The 21,662-nt window shown below is 48.0% G+C and overlaps 24 non-coding genes and 2 pseudogenes across 24 annotated transcripts; 2 read left to right on the top strand and 24 right to left on the bottom strand.

The window, feature by feature from the left end:
* Window positions 1–3,101: 3,101 nt before the first annotated feature.
* LOC135004983 (U1 spliceosomal RNA) lies at window positions 3,102–3,280 on the bottom strand (annotated as a pseudogene).
* Window positions 3,281–6,777: 3,497 nt separating this feature from the next.
* Window positions 6,778–6,941, top strand: LOC135004742 (U1 spliceosomal RNA). Its single transcript, XR_010205470.1, has one exon. It is a non-coding gene; the product is annotated as a U1 spliceosomal RNA (small nuclear RNA).
* A 152-nt stretch (window positions 6,942–7,093) lies between these two features.
* LOC135004816 (U1 spliceosomal RNA) lies at window positions 7,094–7,256 on the top strand. The gene has a single exon (XR_010205539.1). It is a non-coding gene; the product is annotated as a U1 spliceosomal RNA (small nuclear RNA).
* An 824-nt stretch (window positions 7,257–8,080) lies between these two features.
* Window positions 8,081–8,243, bottom strand: LOC135004880 (U1 spliceosomal RNA). The gene has a single exon (XR_010205598.1). It is a non-coding gene; the product is annotated as a U1 spliceosomal RNA (small nuclear RNA).
* A 152-nt stretch (window positions 8,244–8,395) lies between these two features.
* On the bottom strand, window positions 8,396–8,559 carry LOC135004755 (U1 spliceosomal RNA). The gene has a single exon (XR_010205483.1). It is a non-coding gene; the product is annotated as a U1 spliceosomal RNA (small nuclear RNA).
* A 674-nt stretch (window positions 8,560–9,233) lies between these two features.
* On the bottom strand, window positions 9,234–9,394 carry LOC135004962 (U1 spliceosomal RNA). The gene has a single exon (XR_010205667.1). It is a non-coding gene; the product is annotated as a U1 spliceosomal RNA (small nuclear RNA).
* A 152-nt stretch (window positions 9,395–9,546) lies between these two features.
* On the bottom strand, window positions 9,547–9,710 carry LOC135004671 (U1 spliceosomal RNA). The gene has a single exon (XR_010205401.1). It is a non-coding gene; the product is annotated as a U1 spliceosomal RNA (small nuclear RNA).
* A 674-nt stretch (window positions 9,711–10,384) lies between these two features.
* On the bottom strand, window positions 10,385–10,547 carry LOC135004862 (U1 spliceosomal RNA). Its single transcript, XR_010205584.1, has one exon. It is a non-coding gene; the product is annotated as a U1 spliceosomal RNA (small nuclear RNA).
* Window positions 10,548–10,699: 152 nt separating this feature from the next.
* On the bottom strand, window positions 10,700–10,863 carry LOC135004701 (U1 spliceosomal RNA). Its single transcript, XR_010205429.1, has one exon. It is a non-coding gene; the product is annotated as a U1 spliceosomal RNA (small nuclear RNA).
* A 674-nt stretch (window positions 10,864–11,537) lies between these two features.
* Window positions 11,538–11,700, bottom strand: LOC135004837 (U1 spliceosomal RNA). Its single transcript, XR_010205560.1, has one exon. It is a non-coding gene; the product is annotated as a U1 spliceosomal RNA (small nuclear RNA).
* Window positions 11,701–11,852: 152 nt separating this feature from the next.
* LOC135004770 (U1 spliceosomal RNA) lies at window positions 11,853–12,016 on the bottom strand. The gene has a single exon (XR_010205497.1). It is a non-coding gene; the product is annotated as a U1 spliceosomal RNA (small nuclear RNA).
* Window positions 12,017–12,690: 674 nt separating this feature from the next.
* On the bottom strand, window positions 12,691–12,853 carry LOC135004879 (U1 spliceosomal RNA). Its single transcript, XR_010205597.1, has one exon. It is a non-coding gene; the product is annotated as a U1 spliceosomal RNA (small nuclear RNA).
* A 152-nt stretch (window positions 12,854–13,005) lies between these two features.
* LOC135004730 (U1 spliceosomal RNA) lies at window positions 13,006–13,169 on the bottom strand. Its single transcript, XR_010205458.1, has one exon. It is a non-coding gene; the product is annotated as a U1 spliceosomal RNA (small nuclear RNA).
* A 674-nt stretch (window positions 13,170–13,843) lies between these two features.
* Window positions 13,844–14,006, bottom strand: LOC135004811 (U1 spliceosomal RNA). The gene has a single exon (XR_010205534.1). It is a non-coding gene; the product is annotated as a U1 spliceosomal RNA (small nuclear RNA).
* Window positions 14,007–14,158: 152 nt separating this feature from the next.
* Window positions 14,159–14,322, bottom strand: LOC135004658 (U1 spliceosomal RNA). Its single transcript, XR_010205388.1, has one exon. It is a non-coding gene; the product is annotated as a U1 spliceosomal RNA (small nuclear RNA).
* A 674-nt stretch (window positions 14,323–14,996) lies between these two features.
* On the bottom strand, window positions 14,997–15,159 carry LOC135004821 (U1 spliceosomal RNA). The gene has a single exon (XR_010205544.1). It is a non-coding gene; the product is annotated as a U1 spliceosomal RNA (small nuclear RNA).
* A 152-nt stretch (window positions 15,160–15,311) lies between these two features.
* LOC135004840 (U1 spliceosomal RNA) lies at window positions 15,312–15,476 on the bottom strand. Its single transcript, XR_010205563.1, has one exon. It is a non-coding gene; the product is annotated as a U1 spliceosomal RNA (small nuclear RNA).
* Window positions 15,477–16,147: 671 nt separating this feature from the next.
* Window positions 16,148–16,310, bottom strand: LOC135004904 (U1 spliceosomal RNA). The gene has a single exon (XR_010205621.1). It is a non-coding gene; the product is annotated as a U1 spliceosomal RNA (small nuclear RNA).
* A 152-nt stretch (window positions 16,311–16,462) lies between these two features.
* On the bottom strand, window positions 16,463–16,626 carry LOC135004629 (U1 spliceosomal RNA). Its single transcript, XR_010205359.1, has one exon. It is a non-coding gene; the product is annotated as a U1 spliceosomal RNA (small nuclear RNA).
* A 671-nt stretch (window positions 16,627–17,297) lies between these two features.
* LOC135004810 (U1 spliceosomal RNA) lies at window positions 17,298–17,460 on the bottom strand. The gene has a single exon (XR_010205533.1). It is a non-coding gene; the product is annotated as a U1 spliceosomal RNA (small nuclear RNA).
* A 152-nt stretch (window positions 17,461–17,612) lies between these two features.
* LOC135004799 (U1 spliceosomal RNA) lies at window positions 17,613–17,778 on the bottom strand. Its single transcript, XR_010205523.1, has one exon. It is a non-coding gene; the product is annotated as a U1 spliceosomal RNA (small nuclear RNA).
* A 972-nt stretch (window positions 17,779–18,750) lies between these two features.
* Window positions 18,751–18,914, bottom strand: LOC135004632 (U1 spliceosomal RNA). Its single transcript, XR_010205363.1, has one exon. It is a non-coding gene; the product is annotated as a U1 spliceosomal RNA (small nuclear RNA).
* A 674-nt stretch (window positions 18,915–19,588) lies between these two features.
* LOC135004963 (U1 spliceosomal RNA) lies at window positions 19,589–19,751 on the bottom strand. The gene has a single exon (XR_010205668.1). It is a non-coding gene; the product is annotated as a U1 spliceosomal RNA (small nuclear RNA).
* A 152-nt stretch (window positions 19,752–19,903) lies between these two features.
* Window positions 19,904–20,067, bottom strand: LOC135004663 (U1 spliceosomal RNA). The gene has a single exon (XR_010205393.1). It is a non-coding gene; the product is annotated as a U1 spliceosomal RNA (small nuclear RNA).
* Window positions 20,068–20,759: 692 nt separating this feature from the next.
* LOC135004786 (U1 spliceosomal RNA) lies at window positions 20,760–20,901 on the bottom strand (annotated as a pseudogene).
* Window positions 20,902–21,053: 152 nt separating this feature from the next.
* LOC135004819 (U1 spliceosomal RNA) lies at window positions 21,054–21,217 on the bottom strand. The gene has a single exon (XR_010205542.1). It is a non-coding gene; the product is annotated as a U1 spliceosomal RNA (small nuclear RNA).
* Window positions 21,218–21,662: the final 445 nt, after the last annotated feature.

The following is a 21,662-nucleotide window of genomic DNA, read 5'->3' as shown; positions in this document are numbered from 1 at the left end:
GACACTTTTCAGAGAACAAATTTGTTATCATAAAAATAAAGCCAGAAAATGAAGAGCTGTTTAATCACTCAATTGGATTTTTCTGCCAGCATTTTTCTTTTTCTCTGCAACCCACTGCTAAATTGTGCTTCCTAGCTGTTTTTTTTTATAAAATCACTTAATCAAATCTAACTCTGATTACATCAGAGAAGGCCAGGTACCCTACACCATAAGAGGGGGTTTGCAATTTTGACTTGTCTACTTAAATATCACCAAAATCTGATCACAAGGTCAATTACGTCCCTGGGTGGGATTGAACCACCAACCTTTTGATTAATAGCTGAACACACTAACCGATTGCGCCACAGAGACACTTTGCAAAAAGTACATACTGACAAAGACTAATAAGCATTCATCTAGAACGTTTCCTAGAAAAACTTTAAAAAGTCAATAATCTGGAGAGTTTTTGTAAGATGTTTCTTCCAGCAACCAATGAAGAAACACATTGGTACTTTCGCATGATGAGTGAGTGCTTCAGGATCTCTTGCACTTACATGTGTAGCAGAGTACTGCACTGGAAGCATGCTGGGCCCATAACCCAGAGGTAGGCAGATTGAAACTATCCTTTGCTATATGCATTTTTTTTGTTCATTAAAGTAATCCAAAACTGGGATTGATATTTTAGCTTTTATTTTTACTTAAAGTACAATAACTTTTACCATTTTAATTTGTTTTAATAGTATATTGACAGTATTGTTTTCTTTCAAAAATCCAATTAATTTTCTTTACCCGATTATTAAAATGGTAATTGACAAAAACAAACTACATTGTCACCAGAAGAGCAATACAAAATGTACAAGTGATATATTAAAATCATCTTTCCAGCTTGAATTTCAATGATGCATTGGGGCAACGATTTTGTGAGAAACATCTTCACCCTTAAATAAAGATTTTCTTAATTCCTTACCTGTGTGCTAATTAGATATCACCTTGTTTTCACATTAAACAGACTTCCATATGAGAAAACAGCAAAGATGCAGTGGCTTGGATTTTTGAAAGAAAACAATACTGTCAATATACTATTAAAACAAATTAAAATGGTAAAAGTTATTGTACTTTAAGTAAAAATAAAAGCTAAAATATCAATCCCAGTTATGAATTACTTTAATGTACAAAAAAATAATGCATATAGCAAAGGATAGTTTCAATCTGCCTACCTCTGGGTTATGGGCCCAGCATGCTTCCATTGCAGTACTCTGCTGCACATGTAAGTGCAAGAGATCCTGAAGCACTCACTCATCATGCGAAAGTACCAATGTGTTTCTTCATTGGTTGCTGGAAGAAACATCTTACAAAAACTCTCCAGATTATTGACTTTTTAAAGTTTTTCTAGGAAACGTTCTAGATGAATGCTTATTAGTCTTTGTCAGTATGTATTTTCTGCAAAGTGTCTCTGTGGCGCAATCGGTTAGTGTGTTCAGCTATTTATCAAAAGGTTGGTGGTTCAATCCCACCCAGGGACGTAATTGACCTTGTGATCAGATTTTGGTGATATTTAAGTAGACAAGTCAAAATTGCAAACCCCCTCTTATGGTGTAGGGTACCTGGCCTTCTCTGATGTAATCAGAGTTAGATTTGATTAAGTGATTTTATAAAAACAGGTAGGAAGCACAATTTAGCAGTGGGTTGCAGAGAAAAAGAAAAATGCTGGCAGAAAAATCCAATTGAGTGATTAAACATCTCTTCATTTTCTGGCTTTATTTTTATGATAACAAATTTGTTCTCAGAAAAGTGTCCACAAAGCCAAGTATCTGATTAACATCTTTGTAGGGATGGTTTTTCACCTATTACTAAATTAAACTTGCTTCATTGGAAAGGCAGCAAGATGCATCCTCATTTCAATATCTACGGAAATAATACAGGTTGACACCAGGAAACATTAACGCCACTGCATCTTTGCTGTTTTCTCATGTGGAAGTCTGTTTAATATGAAAACAAGGTGATATCTAATTAGCACACAGGTAAGGAATTAAGAAAATCTTTATTTAAGGGTGAAGATGTTTCTCACAAAATCGTTGCCCCAATGCATCATTGAAATTCAAGCTGGAAAGATGATTTTAATATATCACTTGTACATTTTGTATTGCTCTTCTGGTGACAATGTAGTTTGTTTTTGTCAATTACCATTTTAATAATCGGGTAAAGAAAATTAATTGGATTTTTGAAAGAAAACAATACTGTCAATATACTATTAAAACAAATTAAAATGGTAAAAGTTATTGTACTTTAAGTAAAAATAAAAGAGCAAAAATATCAATCCCAGTTTTGGATTACTTTAATTAACAAAAAAAAATGCATATAGCAGAGGATAGTTTCAATCTGCCTACCTCTGGGTTATGGACCCAGCACTTCCATTACAGTACTCTGCTGCACATGTAAGTGCAAAAGATCCTGAAGCACTCACTCATCATGGGAAAGTACCAATGTGTTTCTTCATTGGTTGATGGAAGAAACATCTTACAAAAACTCTCCACATTATTGACTTTTTAAAATGTTTCTAGGAATCGTTCTAGATGAATGCTTATTAGCCTTTGTCAGTATGGACTTTTGCAAAGTGTTGCTGTGGCGCAATCAGTTAGTGTGTAAGGCTATTAACCAAAAGGTTGGTGGTTCAATCCCACCCAGAGACTTAATTGACCTTGTTATCAGATTTTGGTGATCTTTAAGTAGACAAGTCAAAATTTCAAACCCCCTGTTATGGTGTAGGGTACCTGGCCTTCTCTGATGTAATCAGAGTTAGATTTGATTCAGTGATTTTATAAAAACAGCTAGGAAGCACAATTTAGCAGTGGGTTGCAGAGAAAAAGAAATATGCTGGCAGAAAAATCCAATTGAGTGATTAAACAGCTCTTCATTTTCTGGCTTTATTTTATGCTAACAAATTTGTGCTCTGAAAAGTGTCCACAAAGCCAAGTATCTGATTAACACCTTTGTAGGGATGGTTTTTCACCTATTATTAAATTAAACTTGCTTCATTGGAAAGGCAGCAAGTGATGTCATCCAAGCAGTGGGTCAAAGTTGGCTTCAAACCTCGTCTGCTTATGAAAAGAGAAAAGGGGTATGCAGGGCATGGCGGCCTTTTGCGGTGCTTGGATGACCCCTAGTTCGCATTAAATAATGCAGTCGAGTTTCCCACATTTGGGGAAATCACAGGGGTCAGCATACCCAGAATGCAATGAATGAACCGCTCCCTGGGAGAACAGTCTTCATGACCATGGTATCTCCTATGCAAAATAAGTATGATTTGGGATAGGGCTGGGGAGGGCCGCTGCTCAGGCACATCTCTGTCAAGTAAAGGAGATTCAACTGAGGCAGCACAAGGGAACTCTCATCTGGGGACAACAACTGCAGGGAGAACACATATTTTCAGATGAACATGGGACGGCAGAAGGCTGCCTAATACTGAAGCACCCCCAAACAACAAACCAAATGCAACAACTAGTGCAAGCATTCCTGGGGGAAGGCCTGCAGCAGATGGATTTGCATATGGCGATGTCATCCAAGCAGTGGGTCAAAGTTGGCTTCAACCCTCGTCTGCATATGAAAAGAGAAAAGGGGCGTGCAGGGCATGGCGGCCTTTTGCGGCACTTGGATGACCCCTAGTTCACATTTCTTGCAGCAGCTGGGCACTGTAACAGCTCCAGAGCTGCTCTGTAAGGCAAGTAAAAGGGTGTGGGCCCTGCAGCACTACCTGTAGTTTGCATTGTGCGAGACCCCTAGTTCGCATTAAACACCCCCACCCTCCTTCGGTGTGGGGCTCATGTTGGCCATGCCCCAGCCCCTGAAGCATTCACGCTGATTTCTTGCAGCAGCTGGGCACTGTAACAGCTCAAGAGCTGCTCTGTAAGGCAAGTAAAAGGGTGTGGGCCCTGCAGCACTAACTGTAGTTTGCATTGTGCTTTGGAAGGCACAAAGTAAGCAGACGGGAAGAGAAGTCAGGATAGTGCACAAGGGTATAGACGGGAGGGGCTCAAGAAAAAAGAAGTGGAAACAGACAGCAAACTAGGCTTCCAATGCACAATGCAAACTACAGGTAGTGCTGCAGGGCCCACACCCTTTTACTTGCCTTACAGAGCAGCTCTGGAGCTGTTTAATCACTCAATTGGATTTTTCTGCCAGCATAATTTTTCTCTTACGTCCTAGAGGATGCTGGGGACTCCGTAAGGACCATGGGGGATAGACGGGCTCCGCAGGAGACATGGGCACTTTAAGAAAGACTTTAGATCTGGGTGTGCACTGGCTCCTCCCTCTATGCCCCTCCTCCAGACCTCAGTTTACTACTGTGCCCAGAGGAGACTGGGTGCTTTTCAGGGAGCTCTCCTGAGTTTCCTGACAGAAAGTATATTTGTTAGATTTTTTTATTTTCAGGGAGCCTGCTGGCAACAGACTCCCTGCATCGAGGGGCGGAGGGGAGAGATGCACACCTACTTCTGTGAGTTGATAGGCTCTGCTTCTTAGGCTACTGTACAGCATTAGCTCCAGAGGGATCGGTACGCAGGTCTCACCCTCGCCGTCCGTCCCAGCGCCGCGCCGCCGTCCCCCTCGCAGAGCCGGAAGATAGAAGCCGGGTGAGTATGAGAAGAAAAGAAGACTTCAGAGGCGGCGGAAGACTTCATGATCTTCACTGAGGTAACGCACAGCAGTAAAGCTGTGCTCCATTGCTCCCATACACCTCTCACACGGCAGTCAGTGTAAGGGTGAAGGGCGCAGGGGGGACGCCCTGGGCAGCAATATAGACCTCTCTTTGGCAAAATAAATATATATGCAGCTAGGCACTGTATATATATATAAGAGCCCCCGCCTTTTTTTTACTATATTTGAGCGGGACAGAAGCCCGTCGCTGAGGGGGTGGGGCTTCTCCCTCAGCACTCACCAGCGCCATTTTCTCCACAGCACCGCTGAGGGGAAGCTCCACGGACTCTCCCCTGCTTATACCACGGTAGAAAGAGGGTCTTAAAGAAGAGGGGGGCACATAATTAGGCGCATATATATATGGAAATACAGCGCTACTGGGTAAACATAAAATTATTGTGTTTTTTTCCTGGGTCATATAGCGCTGGGGTGTGTGCTGGCATACTCTCTCTCTCTGTCTCTCCAAAGGGCCTTGTTGGGGAACTGTCCTCAGATAAGAGGATTCCCTGAGTGTATGGTGTGTCGGTACACGTGTGTCGACATGTCTGAGGTAGAAGGCTCTCCTAGAGAGGAGCAGGAGCAAATTAATGTGGTGTCTCCATCGACAACGCCGACACCTGACTGGATGGATATGTGGAATGTTTTAAGTGCTAATGTAAACTTATTACACAAGAGATTAGACAAAGCTGAAGCTAGGGAACAGTCAGGGAGTCAACCCATGCCTGTCCCTATGTCGCAGGGACCTTCGGGGTCTCAAAAGCGCCCACTATCCCAAATAGTTGACACAGATACCGACACGGATTCTGACTCCAGTGTCGACTACGATGATGCAAAGTTACAGCCAAAATTGGCTAAATGTATTCGATATATGATTATTGCACTAAAAGATGTTTTGCACATCACAGAGTCCCCTGTCCCTGACACGAGGGTACACATGTATAAGGGAAAGAAACCTGAGATAACCTTTCCCCCCTCACATGAGTTGAACGAATTATGTGAAAAAGCTTGGGAATCTCCAGACAAAAAGCTGCAGATTCCCAAAAGGATTCTTATGGCGTATCCTTTCCCGCCAATGGACAGGATACGGTGGGAATCCTCCCCTAGGGTGGATAAAGCATTGACACGCTTATCCAAAAAGGTAGCGCTGCCATCCCAGGATACGGCTACCATCAGGGACCCTGCTGACTGCAAGCAGGAGGTTACCCTAAAGTCCATTTACACACATTCTGGTACCTTACTCAGACCGGCAATTGCGTCGGCCGGGGTTGTAGCGCGGTGGCAGCGGAATTGCAGACCCGTCCTCAATTCCTGCTAAAAGTGGAATCATCCTTTCATATGAACCAACCTATTGTGATGCCTGTGGCTACGCGTGACTTGGAGGATTCCGAGTCCCTTGATGTGGTCAGGGCTTTGAAAATTTACGTGGCCAGAACGGCTAGAGTCAGAAAAACAGAAGCACTGTTTGTCCTGTATGCAGCCAACAAGATTGGCACCCCTGCTTCAAAGCAGACTATTGCTCTCTGGATCTGTAACACGATTCAGCAGGCGCATTCTATGGCGGCAAATCCATCTGCGAACTACAGGTAGTGCTGCAGGGCCCACACCCTTTTACTTGCCTTACAGAGCAGCTCTGGAGCTGTTACAGTGCCCAGCTGCTGCAAGAATTCAGCTTGAATGCTTCAGGGGCTGGGGCATAGCCAACATGAGCCCCACACCAAAGGAGGGTGGAGGTGTTTAATGCAAACTAGGGGTCAGCCAAGCGCCGCAAAAGGCCACCATGCCCTGCACGCCCCTTTTCTCTTTTCATATGCAGACGAGGGTTGAAGCCAACTTTGACCAACTGCTTGGATGACATCACCATATGCAAATCCATCTGCGGCAGGCCTTCCCCCAGGAATGCTTGCACTAGTTGTTGCATTTGGTTTGTTGTTTGGGGGTGCTTCAGTATTAGGCAGCCTTCTGCCCTCCCATGTTCATCTGAAAATATATGTTCTCCCTGCAGTTGTTGTCCCAAGATGAGAGTTCCCTTGTGCTGCCTCAGTTGAATCTCCTTTACTTGACAGAGATGTGCATGAGCAGCGGCCCTCCCCAGCCCTATTCCAAATCATACTTATTTTGCATAGGAGATACCATGGTCATGAAGATTTTTCTCCCAGGGTGAGGTTCATTCATTGCATTTTGGGTATGCTGACCCCTGTGATTTCCCCAAATGTGGGAAACTCGACTGCATTATTTGTGGTAGTGGGAGGCTGTGTTTGTGATTTCTTCTGGTCAGCTCTGGTAAAAGTCAGATTTCTTTGTTTCAGATTTTCCTTTAGCCTTGTTCTTCTTTCGAGAGTTCCCTTGTGCTGCCTCAGTTGGATCTCCTTCACTTAACAGGGGGGTGCCCGAGCAGCGACCCTCCCCAGCTCTAGCCCAACTCCTACTTACCTGCCAGGTGAGATACTATGATCATGAAGGTGCTTCTCCCAGGGCAAGGCTCACCCATTGCACTCTGGGTGTGCTGCCCCTGCGATTTCCCCAAATGTGGGAAACTTGACTGCATAATTTGTGTTTCCCCTGGTCGGCTCTCGTATAATTCAGATATCTTTGTCTCAGATCTCTCTCCAGCCTAGTTTGCTGTCTGTTTCCACTTCTCTTTTCTTCAGCCGCTCCCTTCTATACCCTTGTGCACTATCCTGACTTCTCCTCCCGTCTGCTTACTTTGTGCCTTCCAATGCACAATGCAAACTACAGGTAGTGCTGCAGGGCCCACACCCTTTTACTTGCCTTACAGAGCGTCTCTGGAGCTGTTACAGTGCCCAGCTGCTGCAAGAAATCTGCTTGAATGCTTCAGGGGATGGGACATGGCCAACATGAGCCCCACACCAAAGGAGGGTGGAGCAGAAGGCTGCCTAATACTGAAGCACCCCCAAACAACAAACCAAATGCAACAACTAGTGCAAGCATTCCTGGGGGAAGGCCTGCCGCAGATGGATTTGTGGTGATGTCATCCAAGCAGTTGGTCAAAGGTGGCTTCAACCCTCGTCTGCATATGAAAACAGAAAAGGGGCGTGCAGGGCATGGTGGACTTTTGCGGCGCTTGACTGACCCCTAGTTTGCATTAAACACCTCCACCCTCCTTCGGTGTGGGGCTCATGTTGGCTATGCCCCAGCCCCTGAAGCATTCAAGCTGATTTCTTGCAGCAGCTGGCCACTGTAACAGCTCCAGAGCTGCTCTGTAAGGCAAGTAAAAGGGTGTGGGCCCTGCAGCACTACCTGTAGTTTGCATTGTGCATTGGAAGGCACAAAGTAAGCAGACGGGAGGAGAAGTCAGGATAGTGCACAAGGGTATAGAAGGGAGCGGCTGAAGAAAAGAGAAGTGGAAACAGACAGCAAACTAGGCTGGAGAGAGACCTGAGACAAAGAGATCTGAATTATACGAGAGCCGACCAGGGGAAACACAAATTATGCAGTCAAGTTTCCCACATTTGGGGAAATCGCAGGAGCAGCACACCCAGAGTACAATGGGTGAGCCTTGCCCTGGGAGAAGCACCTTCATGATCATAGTATCTCACCTGGCAGGTAAGTAGGAGTTGGGCTAGAGCTGGGGAGGGTCGCTGCTCGGGTACCCCCCTGTAAAGTGAAGGAGATCCAACTGAGGCAGCACAAGGGAACTCTCGAAAGAAGAACAAGGCTAAAGGAAAATCTGAGACAAAGAAATCTGACTTTTACCAGAGCTGACCAGAAGAAATCACAAACACAGCCTCCCACTACCACAAATAATGCAGTCAAGTTTCCCACATTTGGGGAAATCACAGGGGTCAGCATACCCAAAATGCAATGAATAAACCTCACCCTGGGAGAAAAATCTTCATGACCATGGTATCTCCTATGCAAAATAAGTAAGATTTGGAATAGGGCTGGGGAGGGCCGCTGCTCATGCACATCTCTGTCAAGTAAAGGAGATTTAACTGAGGCAACACAAGGGAACTCTCATCTGGGGACAACAACTGCAGGGAGAACATATATTTTCAGATGAACATGGGAGGGCAGAAGGCTGCCTAATACTGAAGCACCCCCAAACAACAAACCAAATGCAACAACTAGTGCAAGCATTCCTGGGGGAAGGCCTGCCGCAGATGGATTTGCATATGGTGATGTCATCCAAGCAGTGGGTCAAAGTTGGCTTCAACCCTCGTCTGCATATGAAAAGAGAAAAGGGGCGTGCAGGGCATGGTGGCCTTTTGCGGCGCTTGGCTGACCCCTAGTTTGCATTAAACACCTCCACCCTCCTTTGGTGTGGGGCTCATGTTGGCTATGCCCCAGCCCCTGAAGCATTCAAGCTGATTTCTTGCAGCAGCTGGGCACTGTAACAGCTCCAGAGCTGCTCTGTAAGGCAAGTAAAAGGGTGTGGGCCCTGCAGCACTACCTGTAGTTCGCATTGTGCGTTGGAAGGCACAAAGTAAGCAGACAGGAGGAGAAGTCAGGATAGTGCGCAAGGGCATAGAAGGGAGCGGCTCAAGAAAAGAGAAGTGGAAACAGACAGCAAACTAGGCTGGAGAGAGACCTGAGACAAAGAGATCTGAATTATACGAGAGCCGACCAGGGGAAACACAAATTATGCAGTCAAGTTTCCCACATTTGGGGAAATCGCAGGAGCAGCACACCCAGAGCAATGGGTGAGCCTTGCCCTGGGAGAAGCACCTTCATGATCATAGTATCTCACCTGGCAGGTAAGTAGGAGTTGGGCTAGAGCTGGGGAGGGTCGCTGCTCGGGTACCCCCCTGTAAAGTGAAGGAGATCCAACTGAGGCAGCACAAGGGAACTCTCGAAAGAAGAACAAGGCTAGAGGAAAATCTGAGACAAAGAAATCTGACTTTTACCAGAGCTGACCAGAGGAAAGCACAAACACAGTCCCCCACTACCACAAATAATGCAGTCAAGTTTCCCACATTTGGGGAAATCACAAGGGTCAGCATACCCAAAATGCAATGAATGAACCTCACCCTGGGAGAACAATCTTCATGACCATGGTATCTCCTATGCAAAATAAGTATGATTTGGAATAGGGCTGGGGAGGGCCGCTGCTCATGCACATCTCTGTCAAGTAAAGGAGATTCAACTGAGGCAGCACAAGGGAACTCTCATCTGGGGACAACAACTGCAGGGAGAACACATATTTTCAGATGAACATGGGAGGGCAGAAGGCTGCCTAATACTGAAGCACCCCCAAACAACAAACCAAATGCAACAACTAGTGCAAGCATTCCTGGGGGAAGTTCTGCAGAAGACGGATTTGCATACGGTGATGTCATCCAAGCAGTGGGTCAAAGTTGGCTTCAACCCTCATCTGCATATGAAAAGAGAAAAGGGGCGTGCAGGGCATGGCGGCCTTTTGCGGTGCTTGGATGACCCCTAGTTCGCATTAAACACCTCCACCCTCCTTCGGTGTGGGGCTCATGTTGGCCATGCCCCAGCCCCTGAAGCATTCAAGCTGATTTCTTGCAGCAGCTGGCCACTGTAACAGCTCCAGAGCTGCTCTGTAAGGCAAGTAAAAGGGTGTGGGCCCTGCAGCACTACCTGTAGTTTGCATTGTGCATTGGAAGGCACAAAGTAAGCAGACGGGAGGAGAAGTCAGGATAGTGCACAAGGGTATAGAAGGGAGCGGCTGAAGAAAAGAGAAGTGGAAACAGACAGCAAACTAGGCTGGAGAGAGACCTGAGACAAAGAGATCTGAATTATACGAGAGCCGACCAGGGGAAACACAAATTATGCAGTCAAGTTTCCCACATTTGGGGAAATCGCAGGGGCAGCACACCCAGAGTGCAATGGGTGAGCCTTGCCCTGGGAGAAGCACCATCATGATCATAGTATCTCACCTGGCAGGTAAGTAGGAGTTGGGCTAGAGCTGGGGAGGGTCTCTGCTCGGGCACCCCCCTGTCAAGTGAAGGAGATCCAACTGAGGCAGCACAAGGGAACTCTCAAAAGAAGAACAAGGCTAGAGGAAGATCTGAAACAAAGAAATCTGACTTTTACCAGAGCTGACCAGAGGAAAACACAAACACAGTCCCCCACTACCACAAATAAAGCAGTCGAGTTTCCCACATTTGGGGAAATCACAGGGGTCAGCATACCCAGAATGCAATGAATGAACCTCACCCTGGGAGAATAATCTTCATGACCATGGTATCTCCTATGCAAAATAAGTATGATTTGGGATAGAGCTGGGGTGGGCCGCTGCTCAGGCACATCTCTGTCAAGTTAAGGAGATTCAACTGAGGCAGCACAAGGGAACTCTCATCTGGGGACAACAACTGCAGGGAGAACACATATTTTCAGATGAACATGGGAGGGCAGAAGGCTGCCTAATACTGAAGCACCCCCAAACAACAAACCAAATGCAACAACTAGTGCAAGCATTCCTGGGGGAAGGCCTGCCGCAGATGGATTTGCATATGGTGATGTCATCCAAGCAGTGGGTCAAAGTTGGCTTCAACCCTCGTCTGCATATGAAAACAGAAAAGGGGCGTGCAGGGCATGGTGGCCTTTTGCGGCGCTTGTCTGACCCCTAGTTTGCATTAAACACCTCCACCCTCCTTCGGTGTGGGGCTCATGTTGGCTATGCCCCAGCCCCTGAAGCATTCAAGCTGATTTCTTGCAGCAGCTGGGCACTGTAACAGCTCCAGAGCTGCTCTGTAAGGCAAGTAAAAGGGTGTGGGCCCTGCAGCACTACCTGTAGTTTGCATTGTGCATTGGAAGGCACAAAGTAAGCAGACGGGAGGAGAAGTCAGGATAGTGCACAAGGGTATAGAAGGGAGCGGCTGAAGAAAAGAGAAGTGGAAACAGACAGCAAACTAGGCTGGAGAGAGACCTGAGACAGAGAGATCTGAATTATACGAGAGCCGACCAGGGGAAACACAAATTATGCAGTCAAGTTTCCCACATTTGGGGAAATTGCAGGAGCAGCACACCCAGAGTACAATGGGTGAGCCTTGCCCAGGGAGAAGCACCTTCATGATCATAGTATCTCACCTGGCAGGTAAGTAGGAGTTGGGCTAGAGCTGGGGAGGGTCGCTGCTCGGGTACCCCCCTGTAAAGTGAAGGAGATCCAACTGAGGCAGCACAAGGGAACTCTCGAAAGAAGAACAAGGCTAAAGGAAAATGTGAGACAAAGAAATCTGACTTTTACCAGAGCTGACCAGAGGAAAGCACAAACACAGTCTCCCACTACCACAAATAATGCAGTCAAGTTTCCCACATTTGGGGAAATCACAGGGGTCAGCATACCCAAAATGCAATGAATGAACATCACCCTGGGAGAAAAATCTTCATGACCATGGTATCTCCTATGCAAAATAAGCATGATTTGGAATAGGGCTGGGGAGGGCCGCTGCTCATGCACATCTCTGTCAAGTAAAGGAGATTCAACTGAGGCAGCACAAGGGAACTCTCATCTTGGGTCAACAACTGCAGGGAGAACACATATTTTCAGATGAACATGGGAGGGCAGAAGGCTGCCTAATACTGAAGCACCCCCAAGCAACAAACCAAATGCAACAACTAGTGCAAGCATTCCTGGGGGAAGTTCTGCAGAAGACGGATTTGCATACGGTGATGTCATCCAAGCAGTGGGTCAAAGTTGGCTTCAACCCTCATCTGCATATGAAAAGAGAAAAGGGGCGTGCAGGGCATGGCGGCCTTTTGCGGTGCTTGGATGACCCCTAGTTCGCATTAAACACCTCCACCCTCCTTTGGTGTGGGGCTCATGTTGGCCATGCCCCATCCCCTGAAGCATTCAAGCTGATTTCTTGCAGTAGCTGGGCACTGTAACAGCTCCAGAGCTGCTCTGTAAGGCAAGTAAAAGGGTGTGGGCCCTGCAGCACTACCTGTAGTTTGCATTGTGCATTGGAAGGCACAAAGTAAGCAGACGGGAGGAGAAGTCAGGATAGTGCACAAGGGTATAGAAGGGAGCGGCTGAAGAAAAGAGAAGTGGAAACAGACAGCAAACTAGGCTGGAGAGAGACCTGTGACAAAGAGATCTGAATTATACGAGAGCCGACCAGGGGAAACACAAATTATGCAGTCAAGTTTCCCACATTTGGGGAAATCGCAGGAGCAGCACACCCAGAGTACAATGGGTGAGCCTTGCCCTGGGAGAAGCACCTTCATGATCATAGTATCTCACCTGGCAGGTAAGTAGGAGTTGGGCTAGAGCTGGGGAGGGTCGCTGCTCGGGTACCCCCCTGTAAAGTGAAGGAGATCCAACTGAGGCAGCACAAGGGAACTCTCGAAAGAAGAACAAGGCTAAAGGAAAATCTGAGACAAAGAAATCTGACTTTTACCAGAGCTGACCAGAGGAAAGCACAAACACAGTCTCCCACTACCACAAATAATGCAGTCAAGTTTCCCACATTTGGGGAAATCACAGGGGTCAGCATACCCAAAATGCAATGAATGAACCTCACCCTGGGAGAAAAATCTTCATGACCATGGTATCTCCTATGCAAAATAAGTATGATTTGGAATAGGGCTGGGGAGGGCCGCTGCTCATGCACATCTCTGTCAAGTAAAGGAGATTCAACTGAGGCAGCACAAGGGAACTTTCATCTGGGGACAACAACTGCAGGGAGAACACATATTTTCAGATGAACATGGGAGGGCAGAAGGCTGCCTAATACTGAAGCACCCCCAAACAACAAACCAAATGCAACAACTAGTCCTAGCATTCCTGGGGGAAGTTCTGCAGAAGACGGATTTGCATACGGTGATGTCATCCAAGCAGTGGGTCAAAGTTGGCTTCAACCCTCATCTGCATATGAAAAGAGAAAAGGGGCGTGCAGGGCATGGCGGCCTTTTGCGGTGCTTGGATGACCCCTAGTTCGCATTAAACACCTCCACCCTCCTTTGGTGTGGGGCTCATGTTGGCCATGCCCCATCCCCTGAAGCATTCAAGCTGATTTCTTGCAGCAGCTGGGCACTGTAACAGCTCCAGAGCTGCTCTGTAAGGCAAGTAAAAGGGTGTGGGCCCTGCAGCACTACCTGTAGTTTGCATTGTGCATTGGAAGGCACAAAGTAAGCAGATGGGAGGAGAAGTCAGGATAGTGCACAAGGGTATAGAAGGGAGCGGCTGAAGAAAAGAGAAGTGGAAACAGACAGCAAACTAGGCTGGAGAGAGACCTGAGACAAAGAGATCTGAATTATACGAGAGCCGACCAGGGGAAACACAAATTATGCAGTCAAGTTTCCCACATTTGGGGAAATCGCAGGGGCAGCACACCCAGAGTGCAATGGGTGAGCCTTGCCCTGGGAGAAGCACCTTCATGATCATAGTATCTCACCTGGCAGGTAAGTAGGAGTTGGGCTAGAGCTGGGGAAAGTCGCTGTTCGGGCACCCCCCTGTCAAGTGAAAGAGATCCAACTGAGGCAGCACAAGGGAACTCTCGAAAGAAGAACAAGGCTAGAGGAAGATCTGAGACAAAGAAATCTGACTTTTTCCAGAGCTGACCAGAGGAAAGCACAAACACAGTCCCCCACTACCACAAATAATGCAGTCGAGTTTCCCACATTTGGGGAAATCACAGGGGTCAGCATACCCAAAATGCAATGAATGAACCTCACCCTGGGAGAACAATCTTCATGACCATGGTATCTCCTATGCAAAATAAGTATGATTTGGGATAGGGCTGGGGAGGGCCGCTGCTCATGCACATCTCTGTCAAGTAAAGGAGATTCAACTGAGGCAGCACAAGGAAACTCTCATCTGGGGACAACAACTGCAGGGAGAACACATATTTTCAGATGAACATGGGAGGGCAGAAGGCTGCCTAATACTGAAGCACCCCCAAACAACAAACCAAATGCAACAACTAGTACAAGCATTCCTGGGGGAAGTTCTGCAGAAGACGGAATTGCATACGGTGATGTCATCCAAGCAGTGGGCCAAAGTTGGCTGGAACCCTCATCTGCATATGAAAAGAGAAAAGGGGTATGCAGGGCATGGCGGCCTTTTGCGGCGCTTGGATGACCCTTAGTTCGCATTAAACACCCCCACCCTCCTTCGGTGTGGGGCTCATGTTGGCCATGCCCCATCCCCTGAAGCATTCAAGCTGATTTCTTGCAGCAGCTTGGCACTGTAACAGCTCCAGAGCTGTTCTGTTAGGCAAGTAAAAGGGTGTGGGCCCTGCAGCACTACCTGTAGTTTGCATTGCGCATTGGAAGGCACAAAGTAAGCAGACAGGAGGAGAAGTCAGGATAGTGCACAAGGGTATAAAAGGGAGCGGCTCAAGAAAAGAGAAGTTGAAACAGACAGCAAACTAGGCTGGAGAGAGACCTGAGACAAAGAGATCTGAATTATACGAGACCTGACCAGGGGAAACACAAATTATGCAGTCAAGTTTCCCACATTTGGGGAAATCGCAGGGGCAGCACACCCAGAGTGCAATGGGTGAGCCTTGCCCTGGGAGAAGCACCTTCATGATCATAGTATCTCACCTGGCAGGTAAGTAGGAGTTGGGCTAGAGCTGGGGAGGGTCGCTGCTCGGGCACCCCCCTGTCAAGTGAAGGAGATCCAACTGAGGCAGCACAAGGAAACTCTCGAAAAAAGAACAAGGCTAGAGGAAGATCTGAGACAAAGAAATTTGACTTTTACCAGAGCTGACCAGAGGAAAACACAAACACAGTCCCCCACTACCAACAAATAAAGCAGTCGCGTTTCCCACATTTGGGGAAATCACAGGGGTCAGCATACCCAGAATGCAATGAATGAACCTCACCCTGGGAGAGTAATCTTCATGACCATGGTATCTCCTATGCAAAATAAGTATGATTTGGGATAGGGCTGGGGAGGGCCGCTGCTCATGCACATCTCTGTCAAGTAAAGGAGATTCAACTGAGGCAGCACAAGGGAACTCTCATCTGGGGACAACAACTGCAGGGAGAACACATATTTTCAGATGAACATGGGAGGGCAGAAGGCTGCCTAATACTGAAGCACCCCCAAACAACAAACCAAATGCAACAACTAGTGCAAGCATTCCTGGGGTAAGTTCTGCAGAAGACGGATTTGCATACGGTGATGTCATCCAAGCAGTGGGTCAAAGTTGGCTTCAACCCTCATCTGCATATGAAAAGAGAAAAGGGGCGTGCAGGGCATGGCGGCCTTTTGCGGTGCTTGGATGACCCCTAGTTCGCATTAAACACCCCCACCCTCCTTTGGTGTGGGGCTCATGTTGGCCATGCCCCATCCCCTGAAGCATTCAAGCTGATTTATTGCAGCAGCTGGGCACTGTAACAGCTCCAGAGCTGCTCTGAACGGCAAGTAAAAGGGTGTGGGCCCTGCAGCACTACCTGTAGTTTGCATTGTGCATTGGAAGGCACAAAGTAAGCAGACGGGAGAAGTCAGGATAGTGCGCAAGGGCATAGAAGGGAGCGGCTCAAGAAAAGAGAAGTTGAAACAGACAGCAAACTAGGCTGGAGAGAGACCTGAGACAAAGAGATCTGAATTATACGAGAGCCGACCAGGGGAAACACAAATTATGCAGTCAAGTTTCCCACATTTGGGGAAATCGCAGGAGCAGCACACCCAGAGTGCAATGGGTGAGCCTTGCCCTGGGAGAAGCACCTTCCTGATTATAGTATCTCACCTGGCAGGTAAGTAGGAGTTGGGCTAGAGCTTGGGAGGGTCGCTGCTCGGGCACCCCCCTGTCAAGTGAAGGAGATCCAACTGAGGCAGCACAAGGAAACTCTCGAAAGAAGAACAAGGCTAGAGGAAGATCTGAGACAAAGAAATCTGACTTTTACCAGAGCTGACCAGAGGAAAGCACAAACACAGTCCCCCACTACCACAAATAATGCAGTCGAGTTTCCCAAATTTGGGGAAATCACAGGGGTCAGCATACCCAGAATGCAATGAATGAACCTCACCCTGGGAGAACAATCTTCATGACCATGGTATCTCCTATGCAAAATAAGTATGATTTGGGATAGGGCTGGGGAGGGCCGCTGCTCAGGCACATCTCTGTCAAGTAAAGGAGATTCAACTGAGGCAGCACAAGGGAACTCTCATCTGGGGACAACAACTGCAGGGAGAACACATATTTTCAGATGAATATGGGAGGACAGAAGGCTGCCTAATACTGAAGCACCCCCAAACAACAAACCAAATGCAACAACTAGTAAAAGCATTCCTGGGTGAAGGTCTGCAGAAGACGGATTTGCATACGGTGATGTCATCCAAGCAGTGGGCCAAAGTTGGCTGGAACCCTCATCTGCATATGAAAAGAGAAAAGGGTTATGCAGGGCATGGCGGCCTTTTGCGGCGCTTGGATGACCCCTAGTTCGCATTAAACACCTCCACCCTCCTTCGGTGTGGGGCTCATGTTGGCTATGCCCCAGCCCCTGAAGCATTCAAGCTGATTTCTTGCAGCAGCTGGGCACTGTAACAGCTCCAGAGCTGCTCTGTAAGGCAACTAAAAGGGTGTGGGCCCTGCAGCACTACCTGTAGTTCGCATTGTGCGTAGGAAGGCACAAAGTAAGCAGACGGGAGAAGTCAGGATAGTGCGCAAGGGCATAGAAGGGAGCGGCTCAAGAAAAGAGAAGTGGAAACAGACAGCAAACTAGGCTGGAGAGAGACCTGAGACAAAGAGATCTGAATTATACGAGAGCCGACCAGGGGAAACACAAATTATGCAGTCAAGTTTCCCACATTTGGGGAAATCGCAGGGGCAGCACACCCAGAGTGCAATGGGTGAGCCTTGCCCTGGGAGAAGCACCTTCATGATCATAGTATCTCACCTGGCAGGTAAGTAGGAGTTGGGCAAGAACTGGGGAGGGTCGCTGCTCGGGCACCCCCCTGTCAAGTGAAGGAGATCCAACTGAGGCAGCACAAAGGAACTCTCGAAAGAAGAACAAGGCTAGAGGAAGATCTGAGACAAAGAAATCTGACTTTTACCAGAGCTGACCAGAAGAAAGCACAAACACAGTCCCCCCACTACCAACAAATAAAGCAGTCGCGTTTCCCACATTTGGGGAAATCACAGGGGTCAGCATACCCAGAATGCAATGAATGAACCTCACCCTGGGAGAGTAATCTTCATGACCATGGTATCTCCTATGCAAAATAAGTATGATTTGGGATAGGGCTGGGGAGGGCCGCTGCTCATGCACATCTCTGTCAAGTAAAGGAGATTCAACTGAGGCAGCACAAGGGAACTCTCATCTGGGGACAACAACTGCAGGGAGAACACATATTTTCAGATGAACATGGGAGGGCAGAAAGCTGCCTAATACTGAAGCACCCCCAAACAACAAACCAAATGCAACAACTAGTGCAAGCATTCCTGGGGGAAGGCCTGCAGCAGATGGATTTGCATACGGTGATGTCATCCAAGCAGTGGGTCAACGTTGGCTTCAACCCTCGTCTGCATATGAAAAGAGAAAAGGGGCGTGCAGGGCATGGCGGCCTTTTGCGACGCTTGGATGACCCCTAGTTCGCATTAAACACCTCCACCCTCCTTCGGTGTGGGGCTCATGTTGGCTATGCCCCAGCCCCTGAAGCATTCAAGCTGATTTCTTGCAGCAGCTGGGCACTGTAACAGCTCCAGAGCTGCTCTGTACGGCAAGTAAAAGGGTGTGGGCCCTGCAGCACTACCTGTAGTTTGCATTGTGCATTGGAAGGCACAAAGAAAGCAGACAGGAGGAGAAGTCAGGATAGTGCACAAGGGTATAAAAGGGAGGGGCTCATGAAAAAAGAAGTGGAAACAGACAGCAAATTAGGCTGGAGAGAGACCTGAGACAAAGAGATCTGAATTATACGAGAGCCGACCAGGGGAAACACAAATTATGCAGTCAAGCTTCCCACATTTGGGGAAATCAGAGTGCAATGGGTGAGCCTTGCCCTGGGAGAAGCACCTTCATGATCATAGTATCTCACCTGGCAGGTAAGTAGGAGTTGGGCTAGAGCTGGGGAGGGTCGCTGCTCGGGCACCCCCCTGTCAAGTGAAAGAGATCCAACTGAGGCAGCACAAGGGAACTCTCGAAAGAAGAACAAGGCTAGAGGAAGATCTGAGACAAATAAATCTGACTTTTACCAGAGCTGACCAGAGGAAAGCACAAACACAGTCCCCCACTACCACAAATAATGCAGTCGAGTTTCCCACATTTGGGGAAATCACAGGGGTCAGCATACCCAGAATACAATGAATGAACCTCACCCTGGGAGAACAATCTTCATGACCATGGTATCTCCTATGCAAAATAAGTATGATTTGGGATAGGGCTGGGGAGGGCCGCTGCTCAGGCACATCTCTGTCAAGTAAAGGAGATTCAACTGAGGCAGCACAAGGGAACTCTCATCTGGGGACAACAACTGCAGGGAGAACACATATTTTCAGATGAACATGGGAGGGCAGAAGGCTGCTTAATACTGAAGCACCCCCAAACAACAAACCAAATGCAACAACTAGTGCAAGCATTCCTGGGGGAAGGCCTGCAGCAGATGGATTTGCATACGGTGATGTCATCCAAGCAGTGGGTCAAAGTTGGCTTCAACCCTCGTCTGCATATGAAAAGAGAAAAGGGGCGTGCAGGGCATGGCGGCCTTTTGCGGCGCTTGGATGACCCCTAGTTCACATTAAACACCTCCACCCTCCTTCGGTGTGGGGCTCATGTTGGCTATGCCCCAGCCCCTGAAGCATTCAAGCTGATTTCTTGCAGCAGCTGGGCACTGTAACAGCTCCAGAGCTGCTCTGTACGGCAAGTAAAAGGGTGTGGGCCCTGCAGCACTACCTGTAGTTTGCATTGTGCATTGGAAGGCACAAAGTAAGCAGACAGGAGGAGAAGTCAGGATAGTGCACAAGGGTATAAAAGGGAGGGGCTCATGAAAAAAGAAGTGGAAACAGACAGCAAACTAGGCTGGAGAGAGACCTGAGACAAAGAGATCTGAATTATACGAGAGCTGACCAGGGGAAACACAAATTATGCAGTCAAGCTTCCCACATTTGGGGAAATCGCAGGGGCACCACACCCAGAGTGCAATGGGTGAGCCTTGCCCTGGGAGAAGCACCTTCATGATCAAAGTATCTCACCTGGCAGGTAAGTAGGAGTTGGGCTAGAGCTGAGGAGGGTCGCTGCTCTGGCACCCCCCTGTCAAGTGAAAGAGATCCAACTGAGGCAGCACAAGGGAACTCTCGAAAGAAGAACAAGGCTAGAGGAAGATCTGAGACAAATAAATCTGACTTTTACCAGAGCTGTCCAGAGGAAAGCACAAACACAGTCCCCCACTACCACAAATAATGCAGTCGAGTTTCCCACATTTGGGGAAATCACAGGGGTCAGCATACCCAGAATGCAATGAATGAACCTCACCCTGGGAGAACAATCTTCATGACCATGGTATCGCCTATGCAAAATAAGTATGATTTTGTATAGGGCTGGGGAGGGCCGCTGCTCAGGCACATCTCTGTCAAGTAAAGGAGATTCAACTGAGGCAGCACAAGGGAACTCTCATCTGGGGACAACAACTGCAGGGAGAACACATATTTCCAGATAAACATGGGAGGGCAGAAGGCTGCCTAATACTGAAGCACCCCCAAACAACAAACCAAATGCAACAACTAGTACAAGCATTCCTGGGGGAAGGCCTGCAGCAGATGGATTTGCATATGGTGATGTCATCCAAGCAGTGGGTCAAAGTTGGCTTCAACCCTCGTCTGCATATGAAAAGAGAAAAGGGGCGTGCAGGGCATGGCGGCCTTTTGCGGCGCTTGGATGACCCCTAGTTCGCATTAAACACCTCCACCCTCCTTCGGTGTGGGGCTCATGTTGGCTATGCCCCAGCCCCTGAAGCATTCAAGCTGATTTCTTGCAGCAGCTGGGCACTGTAACAGCTCCAGAGCTGCTCTGAACGGCAAGTAAAAGGGTGTGGGCCCTGCAGCACTACCTGTAGTTTGCATTGTGCATTGGAAGGCACAAAGTAAGCAGACGGGAGAAGTCAGGATAGTGCGCAAGGGCATAGAAGGGAGCGGCTCAAGAAAAGAGAAGTTGAAACAGACAGCAAACTAGGCTGGAGAGAGACCTGAGACAAAGAGATCTGAATTATATGAGAGCCGACCAGGGGAAACACAAATTATGCAGTCAAGTTTCCCACATTTGGGGAAATCGCAGGAGCAGCACACCCAGAGTGCAATGGGTGAGCCTTGCCCTGGGAGAAGCACCTACATGATCATAGTATCTCACCTGCCAGGTAAGTAGAAGTTGGGCTAGAGCTGGGGAGGGTCGCTGCTCGGGTACCCCCCTGTCAAGTGAAGGAGATCCAACTGAGGCAGCACAAGGGAACTCTCGAAAGAAGAACAAGGCTAGAGGAAGATCTGAGACAAAGAAATCTGACTTTTACCAGAGCTGACCAGAGGAAAGCACAAACACAGTCCCCCACTACCACAAATAATGCAGTCGAGTTTCCCACATTTGGGGAAATCACAGGGGTCAGCATACCCAGAATGCAATGAATGAACCTCACCCTGGGAGAACAATCTTCATGACCATGGTATCTCCTATGCAAAATAAGTATGATTTGGGATAGGGCTGGGGAGGGCCGCTGCTCAGGCACATCTCTGTCAAGTAAAGGAGATTCAACTGAGGCAGCACAAGGGAACTCTCATCTGGGGACAACAACTGCAGGGAGAACACAAATTTTCAGATGAACATGGGAGGGCAGAAGGCTGCCTAATAATGAAGCACCCCCAAACAACAAACCAAATGCAACAACTAGTGCAAGCATTCCTGGGGGAAGGCCTGCAGCAGATGGATTTGCATACGGTGATGTCATCCAAGCAGTGGGTCAAACAACAAACCAAATGCAACAACTAGTGCAAGCATTCCTGGGGGAAGGCCTGCAGCAGATGGATTTGCATACGGTGATGTCATCCAAGCAGTGGGTCAAAGTTGGCTTCAACCCTCGTCTGCATATGAAAAGAGAAAAGAGGCGTGTAGGGCATGGCGGCCTTTTGCGGCGC

Source organism: Pseudophryne corroboree, unplaced genomic scaffold, assembly GCF_028390025.1.
Source record: "Pseudophryne corroboree isolate aPseCor3 unplaced genomic scaffold, aPseCor3.hap2 scaffold_195, whole genome shotgun sequence".
NCBI lineage: Eukaryota > Metazoa > Chordata > Amphibia > Anura > Myobatrachidae > Pseudophryne > Pseudophryne corroboree.
This window is presented reverse-complemented; position numbering and strand designations above follow the sequence as displayed.